The following is a 10,431-nucleotide window of genomic DNA, read 5'->3' as shown; positions in this document are numbered from 1 at the left end:
GAGACGTCTCAGAAAACATATACCAGGATGTTGCTGAGAATGACAAGCTTGAGTTATTAAAATCGGCTGGAGAGGCTGGGAGTTTTTACACTGCAGCATTGGACGCTGAGGGGTCAGCTTGCAGAGGTTTGTAAAATTTGAGGGGCCTAGATAAAGTGAATATAGTAAGGGAGGTAAAATCCAGGCGGTATATTTTTCAGTTGAGGGTAGTGAGTTTTTAAAAAGGACATGGAAGCAACTTCTTATTTTACACAGAGAAATGAACTGACAGAGAAAATCGTGGACGCAGGTACAGTTACAACATTGAAAAGACATTCGGATAAGTTCATACAGGGGAAGCAATGGCCGAGTGGTATTATAGCCGAAATGTTAAATCCAGCAACCCAAGTAATGGTCCGGGGAACTGCGTTCAAATCTTGCAATGACAGATGGTAGAATTGGAATTCAATAAATATCTGGCATTAAGCGTCTGACGGTGACCATCCATCCATTGCCGATTGTCGGAAAAACCCATCTAATATCAGTAAATGCTGACCTAGTCAGCCACAGCCTCATGCCCTGAACAAATGAAAAAATGAATAGAAAAGGTTTAGAGGGATGTGGGCCAAACAAAGTTAAGTGGGACCGGTTTAATTTGGGAACAGGGTTGACATAGACTACATGGGCCGAGGACTCTGTTTTCATTCTCTGTGAATGGAACTCCAAGGCCTTTTTTTTTTGGGGGGGGGGGGGGGGAACCGGTGGGATGGATGATGAGGCCTGACCGTAATGACGGATGCAGCAGGCTGGAAGGGCCGAACGGCCTCCTCCTGCTCCTATTTTCTGTTTCTGTTGCACACATTGGAACTGCAAAGCTTGGCGGAGGAAACAGGATGTTGACAAACATCTCCTCACGTCTAGCTGCAGCCGACTTCTCCCCTCACTCAGAACGTTCCCACAAAGACAAAACTATCTTCATCAGCAGCGCGCGTACGCCAGTGGCCCTGCGCATTGCACAGCCCTGAGCAGAAGAAACATTTCTCACCGCAGTGACTGCCGGGTAGACCAAGCGACGTTGACATCGGCACATTTTGAATGCACCTGCGTCGTGGAAGTTCAGTCGTAGAAGACCGTGTTGGGGTGTTCGAGCGAGACGTACGGGTGTCGGGGCGTTTGGGCGGGGCAAGCGCGTCTCGAGTATATCGGAGGAGAAAAAGATGGTTACCGAGTTGGGTGGGGGTGATCGAGGGGGAGGGGGTGATCGAGGGGGAGGGGGTGATCGAGCGGGAGGGTGATTCGAGCGGCGGGAGAGGTGGGGAGGGGAGAAGGTCGGGATTAAGCGGGGGGGAATTGAACGCGGGATAGAGGGAAGAGAGAGACGCGGGGAGAGGGAAGGGAGACGTCGGGGCGGGACGGTGGGGAGAGAGATGTCGGGGCAGGAGAGGCGGAGACAGATGTTGGGGCGGGAGTTGAGAGAGAAAGCGAGCCTGTAGAGGCATGTGTGTTGGGGTGTGGAGATGGAACGGTCGGGCTTGGGGTAGAGTGCGGAGAGGAACCGCAGGAGGAGCTCTGGAGTGCGGATTGGAGCGTTGGGGATGCGAGAGAGAGACACGGGGCGGGTGTGTTTGGGGAGAGAAAGACAGAGAAACGGGGCAGGACAGTTTGGGGAGAGAGAGAGAGACAGGCAGAGACGGGAGCGGGAAATATCTATCCTCACCATTACCGACCCAACAATCTACGTTCGATCATCAGTAAAATGATGGATGGTGTCACTAACAGTGTTGTCGAGCAGCACTTGGTCAGCAAGAACTTGTTCGGTGATGTTCAGTGTGGGTGCCGCCAGGGCCACTCAACAATGATCTCATTACACCCACGGTTCAAACATGCACAACACAGATTCTCCAATTTCTCATGGATACTCTATCCCATCACATGGCAAAAAGCACTGCCGTCCAATTTCAAATCGACAGGGGTTCTTACCATGTGAGGGTGCAGGGCGGAGATAGACCGGAGGGCAGAAATGGACACTAAGGCTTGGTGAAAGGAAGAGGTTGACAGGAGTTGGGGGGAGAGGTGTGTGGAATGGAGGCGGATGAGGACCAAAGGGACAGGTTTGAGGGTGGAGTGCAGAGAGAGACCAGAAGCTCACGAACTTCCATGTCCTCAAAAACCTCCAGCACTCCTTCATATGATTGTAAGAAACAGGAGCAGAGGTAGACCATTCAGCCCCGTCAGCTTGCTCTGCCATTTCAGAAAGTCGTTGCTTATCTGACCGGGACCTGAAATCCACATTACTCACTGCTTCCTGTAACCTTGTAGATCAGACCAGCTTTGTCCACAGTTTCTCATTTCTCAAAATACTGGTCCTATATTTAGTAACTTATGAGAAAAAATTTCCTCCAAATCAAAGATGAACAGAATGAATCGATTGACTTCTGCCCCTTTTCCCTTGCGAGAACCCCATCCGTCTCTTCGGAAAATTACAACGCTTAGCCAGATCAGGGAATTTTATTTGACTTTGAACTGAGTTTCTGATCCCATCACCAAGGCTACCTCCAAGACAGTGCCCACCTTTCCAGCGCATCTATTCCTGTAACTCTCATCCATGCCTTTTCTGGGGATCGATTAACTCAGTTGGCTGGATTGTGATGCACAGTAATGCTAACAGGGTGGGTTCAATTCTGGCTGGGGTTACCATGAACATCTTCCCTTCTCAATCCTTTTTCCTGGCTGAGGCAAGTCACCCTCGGGCAAAACCACCAACCGGCCATTTCTCTGTCATAAGACAGCAGCCCTCTCGTCCAATAGGACGTGACCTTCACTTTGTTAATTCGCCTCCTTCACTGCCGCAACTGCTGTGGATATGCTCAATTTTAAAGTTCTTTTGCATTTTCAAATCCTTCCGTGGCTTCACTTCTTTCTATCTCTGTAATTCACTCCAGCTCCACAACCCACCGAGATTTCTGCTACTCGCAACTTCTGGTGTCTTGCGCCATTACAGATTTTATCACTCCATCATTGGCTGCCAAGACCCTAACCTCTGGAATTCCGACCCTAAACCTTTCGGCCTCATGATTCAAACGTGCATATGAATCAGGAGCAGGATTAAGACTTTGTGGCTGCTCTGCGATTCAATGTGGTCATGGATAATTCAACAATCCCACCCTCTTAACCCTTATCTCTGTCTCCTTTAAACTGGTCCTCAAATCTGACAGATTAACCACACTCTATCTAAAGAACCTTTTCCTTATCTCAATTCTAAACCCTTCACTCCAAAGCTCTCCCACTGGTTGAATCTCTTCTGTCCACTCTATCCAGACGTTTCAGAAGTCTAGATGTTTCTTATGGTCCACATCCATAGGTCCCTCAAAGTTGCCACCCAAGTTGAGAAGGTTGCTAAGAAGGCGTATGGTGTGTTGGCTTTCATTAGTGGGGCGATTGAGGTGAAGAGCCGCGAGGTTATGCTGCAGCTCTGTAAAACCCTGGTTAGACCACACTTGGAATATTGTGTTCTGTTCTGGTCACCTCATTTTTGGAAGGATGTGGAAGCTTTAAAGAGGGTGCGGAGGTGACTTACCAGGATGCTGCCTGGACTGGAGGGCAGGTCACATGAAGGAAGGTTGAGGGAGCTAGGGCTTTTCTCATTGGAGCAAAGAAGGATGAGAGGTCACTTGAGAGAGATGTACAAGATTATGAGGCACAGATAGAGTGGATGGCCAAAGACATTTTCCCAGGGTGGAAATGGCTATCACCAAGGGGCATAATTTTAATATGATTGGAGGAAGGTACAGGGGAGATGTCAGAGGTGGGTTCTTTACACAGACAGTTGTGGGTGCATGGAATGCGCTGCCAATGGTAGTAGTTGACTCAGACATAGGGACATTTCAGTGACTCTTGGATAGGCAGATGGATGATAGTAAATGAAGTTTATGCAGGTTAGTTGGATCTTAGATAAGGACAACAGGTCGGCACAACATTATAGGCTGAAGGGCCTGTACTGTGCTCTCCTGTTGTCTGTTCTATCAGGTTCCCCGCTCATCCTGGAAAACTCCATCAGGTACAGATCCAGAGTCCTCTACTTCCTCAGCCCTTCAAGTCCTTCATCCCTGGCATCATTTTGGAAACCTCCTCTCGACTCCATCCAGCACCAACAAATGCTTCCTTACAAATATGGGGTCAAAATTGCTCAAAATATTCCAAATGCACTCTGACCAGAGCCTTTTCCAGCCTCAGCAGTATATCTCTGCTCTCGTATGACAGTCTTTTTAAAATTAATCCATTGCAACTGACTTCCTAACTGCTGACTGAACCTCGTACAGTTAAAGATGCAGTTAAGTAGATTGGCAATGCTAGGTTACCCACATGGTCTCGTGATTAGCGATGGGAAATGCAGCATTAGAGTGATAAGGTGGGGGGTGTAAGTCTGGGTGGGATGGTCTTCAGGAGGTCAGTCTGGACTCAATGGGCTGAATAGCCTGCTTCCACACTGCAGGGATTCTATAATGTCCTGGAGCTGAAACGACTGACCTCACACAAGAATGGGACAGAGATCTTGGGGAGAGGTGGTGATGTTGGTGGGGATGAGAACAAGATAGACTGAGAAACATCTGCCACCCTCACCACTCCTTCTGGCCTTTCAAATACACAACAATACAGAATCGCCGAGCAGAAACTGACAGCCAAGTTCCGTACCTTTGAAGAGGGCCTCAACTGTGATCCTGGGTTCACGTCGCGCTACATGTAACCCCACCGTACTGTTCTGTATCTGTAACATCTTCCTTACTGTCCTGTTTTAACCATCACATTGAGAACTTGTTATGATCACACAAACAGCAGTGTGTTCAGAACCCAGCCAACCCAGAAAAGGGCTTAAGTTTCTTAAAAAAAAACTAAAGTTTGCGACATCAATTAGACATAGGAGAACTTACCAATAAGTAAAATAATTCTTGAAGTGCTGTCCCTGTTGTAAAGGGGGACTAAATTCAGACAATCTACGGACACCAAGATGCAACAGGCAATGGTAGAAATCCAGACAGCCCCTTCTTTCTATGTCCACTTAAGTCTTTACTCCCTCTCTCTCTGATTGAACATTGATTGAAATACACTCTGGCAAGTCTCTGCCACTCTTCCTCTCTTTCTCTGTCTGAAGACAGTAAGGAGAGGGCAAGAGAGAGAGTTGAGGGGGACAAACAGAGTTCCATAAACAGATCTTCAGTAAACTGAATTAAATTACTCCTCATGGACTTTTCACTTTAAAGTCAAATCCCTGACACCAAAATGGACATTTAGGATTCAGGAATTACACCAGAATCCACTTGCAGGCTGTTAAATTTCAAGGCGTCAAGATAATTCATTCAAATCAGTGCACAGCAAGATTCCACAACAGTTTCACATCAACCAGATTGTGCATTTCCCTGACTCTACTTACGGGACGGGTTTTGACTCCATTACTACAAACAGGGAACGTCCTGTTGTTTGGCAAATTGAAAACACTGTTCTCCTCTTTTCTCAGCCCTCTCCATTTAATGTAGAACAAAACAGCAGAAGAACAGGCCTTTCAACCCACCATGTCTGTGCCATGATGCTATACTAAACCTTATACAACCTGCTTGCATGTAGTCCGTAACCCTCCAATCTCTATAAAAACCAAAATAACTGCGGATGCTGTGAATCAGGAACAAAACAAAAGTTGCTGGAAAAGTTCAGCATGTCTGGCAGCATCTGTGAAGAAAGAAAACAGAGTTAATGTTTCGGGTCTGGTGACCCTTTCTCAGAACAGTTCTGAGGAAGGGTCACCGGTCCTGAAACGTTAACTCTGTTTTTGCCTTCACAGATGTTGCCAGACCTGCTGGGCTTTTCCAGCAACTTTGGTTTTGTTGCATTACAATAAAGTTCATAAATTTACTCACCTTTCAAATTTACACAATGGAATTTTCTGCTTTGAGGTTAGTTTGTTTAGCTACTTAGCTCAGTTTCAAAAATAATACTTAAAACCCGGCAGAAGTACAAGCCGAGAAGTTCTCAGCAGTCCTTATCACTTGTCTACACAATCCCCGTTTATGTCAGTAAATCGCTTTTTGCACATCCTATAAAATTCTCCATCATTGCAAACATGTTCCTGAAAGCTTTTTTAAAAAATCTATTTCATACACGTTCATCATGAGCACAGCCTTTTGAAAAGAACTTGGTCACAGATTCAGCATTTGTAGCAAATCCAAATACACCAACCATTGAGACCCGAACAGAATAGACAGATAAAAATAAACAAGAATGAACATGAATGTACTTTATCAAGTTAAAAATACATGGAGACGGCTAAAAAACACTAAACCAACCTTGGCATTTGGTTTAAAGCTTCTGGAGGCATAACATCAGTTTCAGAAATTACTAGCACTGTGTCTCAGTCACCTGCAAAACAACAATACTGTGTTGCAATTTTGAGCATCCAGCAAGAAACACAATATAAATATAATTGAATGATTCCCGAAAGCGACTAACGTGCAGTACAACATTGTACCCTTAGTAATCATGTTTTGAAATAAATTCCATCTCTGAATATGCATGTGAAGCATTTGGAAACATTTCCTTTCGTACTGTAAATAGGAACTCAACACCAAAACTAAACTCTTACAAACGTAACCAACGACACAAACAAAGTTCAACAAAGTGTTCACAAGTTTGTGATAATTAAAATCATAACATTTAGCGATAATTATTTTCCTTTTAACAACAATTTGTATTCATTTAGTGTCTTTAGTGTGATAAGAAATCCCAAGGTGCTTCACAGGAAGTTCACAAAGTTTCCTCTCTAATGGAGTTTGTCAGGAAAACAGTGCAAACAATCAAAAAATTTCACAGCCGAAATCAACAGAGCATTTTTCAGTTGGAATCAAAGGGAATGTTCCTAAACCACCACCACCACCTTTCCAGCCAGTTTTACCCTCCAGTTTTTGAAATATCAGGCATTACTAAATGTGAACAATGTAATTATTGAACAACATACATGATAGAACATAAGCTCCAATTCAGGAAACTAAAAGTTCAGCCAGAGAGAGACTTTGTTTCAAGTACATCTGAGGACAAACTGCAAACTGGATCAATACAAAACTTTAGTGATGTCCAGTCGTTAGCGATTTGATGCATCCTCATTTGAAACACATTTCAATGCCTGTGCCAAAGTGTGTATGCAGGACTGACCTTTTCATTAACGATCCTCACGAGTAGGAGAGTTTCCAGTGACTATTACTACCGAGCAGCCTAACCTCTTTATTCTAGAAAATAAGTAACAAAGCAGCTGGCCCATTCACTGACTGTAATCCAGACTGATTTTATCTGCATCTCTCACCATAATGACAGGTCTTCCAAAAATAATCACTGTCATTTAAAGCAGTGTTACATACTTTACAAGGCTTTTGTAATAGGCCTGTCTGGAACAAACACATTTAAAGGTCAGTTAAGTGAATGCAAATTGCCAAATAAATCTAGACTTTCAAGTATCTAATAATCTATTTGTGCAATTTAAAAACATGATCAGCATAATTGGACACCACCTCAGAAGAATTTTCAAACTTTTACTTCTTAGCTGCTCTTTTTCTTTAAGAGTCACTGCTCCAGCAGACCACACCCTATTGGCAAATCCTGTGATGTCACATACCAACAAGAGGTCCATACTGAATGGCATTCCTTCCACTGTTGTTGCACGGCAAGTACTCTCGTGCATTAATGAACTATATTTTTTAACTGCTGCTTTTGAGAGAAGAAAAATTGAATGGGTCAAAGAAAGAGCTGGAATTCTCGAACCCTGCCGGTTTCTCTCATCATCTCTGGGAAAAAAAGCAGCAATGAATGAAAAGCAAATTGACAAAATCTTCACAGACCTCAGATCTACAGTTTCAGCTACTGCTGAAGATTCAATTCTGCCATTAAATTCTTCCTTCTTTCATTCAAGCAATGCTTGATAATTGACTCCTAAATTTTCGAACAAACCAACTTTTGCACCAGAGTGGAGTGATAAAACGAAAAAAAAGGATATCTGAAATTCACTGAAAGGGGGTTTAAAAAGAGCGGAAGCAACTCCCTTTCCTCACCTGGTCATAACACCATTTCAGTTTCAAAAAGTAGTTGAAAATACTCAGCACTGAAGAAATCAGTAGATTAATTGGGTTCACTGGAGTCCTATTTGTGCTTTGAACATAGCAAGACATAACTTAATGTAGCTTCTAAAATTTCAAACATTGAAATGTAAACTTCAAATAGCACATTTACGACCAGGAATCCAAACAGTTTGGCAATCTTTACAATTATTTTAGGATCAAAGGCAATTAGATGGATCCAGGCAAAGGCAGGTCATAGATCTTGCTTCATCATTCAAACATTTTTAATATATTCTAAGATGCTAAACAAGAAACCTCAGTTTGGAAGGTAAGATATTTACCTACGATCTGGCCTGAAGGCTCGCATGTTTGTCCAAAGCATGGTTTAATAACACTGCACAGTGAATCAGTAATGTCCAGGAGACTTCCTTACATGTATTTATATGGCGGCTTTAGTGTGCACCTCTTAATTCAAAGTTACTGATAATTTAGATTGATTTAGTGCAGAACACACAATATGTCTTTGTTACTTAAATTGCTAAATGATTGGCTAATGCAATTTTTCAACTGCCAACTGGACAATTTATTTTAAAAGGTGTGCAACCTGACAGCAACTAAAACATATTTCACAAAGTGCTGAACAAGCTTACTGTAAAACTGGTTTCACTTATTGGTTGTAAACTATTTTGTGATGCCCTGAGGATGTGACAAAGGACCATATAAAATCAATTATTTTTATTTTTTTTTTACTCAATACCTGAAAATAATCTTTTACAAAAATCCTCTGGGTATGTTCACAAAGCTTACTTATTAATCTGTGTTCCATTTCAGAGAGATGGAGCTGAGCAAAACAAATTAAGAACAATCTGTTGAGATGAAAGCAATGTCAAAATTGTTATTTAACCAAGGAATGAGGATTAATTAGTGTTCAGTCATTTTCTTCAACCGGGTCACATGGAAATTGCAGTTGCAAGACAGTGAGATGTGTTATTGATAATGCAAACCCTGATGCACTCGTTGAATGAACACTTGATGCTTTATACTGGAGGGCTGTAGGATAATCGTAATGGGTATCAGCAATAACAGAACCGCAGCACAACCAAATGACAAGAACAGCTTTGGGAAAGGTTGATAATGCCAAGATAATTTTGCCTGGGGGATAAACATTCTGAAGTACATTTTGTCCCCTGCAAAAGAAGAACTGCTGAATTAAACCCAATATACGTACTTCCAGTTCAGACACAATAGTGGTCGGTTCAAGAACTACTTACCAATTATGGTGAATTAGCAACGGCATACAATTGTTCTATGGATCAAAGACCTTCAAATGCAATTTTGACAACATTTTACCAATGAATTACTGATTCTGGGAAATGCTGGTACTCCCATTAGTCCAAGAGAGACTGACTGGTTCCAGATCTGGCCCTCATAGTGTTATCCATTTGTTTCTCAGAAATAATATTAGGAATCAAAACAGAGGCAAAATTGAAGGTTTGACTACATGCATCAACTTTTCTCTGATTCGTGTGGCCTTATTTATAAAGATACGTTAATGAAAAAACAAATCAGCATTTTTCAAACAATGAACTATTAGCACCAGCTGAAAGCGTTTAAGTGGAATCCAACAGTTCTGGTGAAACTTCCAAGCTTTTCCAAACAACATTTCTAGGATATAATGTCATCAAAGAACTTCTACAACAAACCTAAAATTGCAAGGCTGTTCAACATATTGTCAGTTAATAAAAGAATTAGAGGAGGAAAATTGTGACAAAGTACTTCATTTGCTGCTTGGAGAAGGTTCTACTCCGAGTGTTCTAATAGGCAGCACTCAGGGGAATTACTGGCTCTCAGCACTTTGCAAGTGAGAAGTCCACTTGCTGCAATACAATTTTAAACACAACTAAAATGTTTGAATTGCTAAGAGTCTCTTGGAACCTTCGTAGCACATTTGTCAAATTGCTAGATCCAAAATTGCTAGATCCAAAATTGCTACGTGATAGTTTAGGGTTGTTTACATGCTTGAACTGTCAGGAAAATGGCATGCAATGTAGTTTTCTGGACACCATTTTGTATTTCACAACATCTGAAAATGATTGATGACAAATGCATTAATATTTGTGCATGAAATCAATGATTGCTAAATAAATACTTGCAAAGTAGAAAACTTCATAATCACTCAAATATTGTCCTAATTCTTAACAAGAACTATGCACAGCGGGCAGGGGAGCGCAGGCAGCAAGATTCAAAGCAAAAGGAAAGGTGAAGATTTATGCTTGTCCTGAACTGGACAGCACTAGTTAAGTTGAATGTTCCATAAATTTGGAATAAGACCAAAAAAAAAGTAACATTTGCGATCATG

At 42.4% G+C, this 10,431-nt stretch overlaps 1 long non-coding RNA gene across 1 annotated transcript in view; it reads right to left on the bottom strand.

The window, feature by feature from the left end:
- Nucleotides 1–7,313, bottom strand: part of LOC125485988 — a 76,757-nt gene extending 69,444 nt beyond the window's left edge. The window contains exons 1-2 of the long non-coding RNA XR_007264698.1: nucleotides 7,177–7,313; nucleotides 6,315–6,387 (exon numbers count right to left, since the gene is read on the bottom strand). This is a non-coding gene — a long non-coding RNA (uncharacterized LOC125485988). The remainder of the gene's footprint in view (nucleotides 1–6,314; nucleotides 6,388–7,176) is intronic.
- Between the last annotated feature and the right edge of the window lie 3,118 nt (nucleotides 7,314–10,431).

The sequence above is a fragment of the Rhincodon typus genome, chromosome 24 (assembly GCF_021869965.1).
Source record: "Rhincodon typus isolate 14 chromosome 24, sRhiTyp1.1, whole genome shotgun sequence".
Lineage (NCBI taxonomy): Eukaryota > Metazoa > Chordata > Chondrichthyes > Orectolobiformes > Rhincodontidae > Rhincodon > Rhincodon typus.
This window is presented reverse-complemented; position numbering and strand designations above follow the sequence as displayed.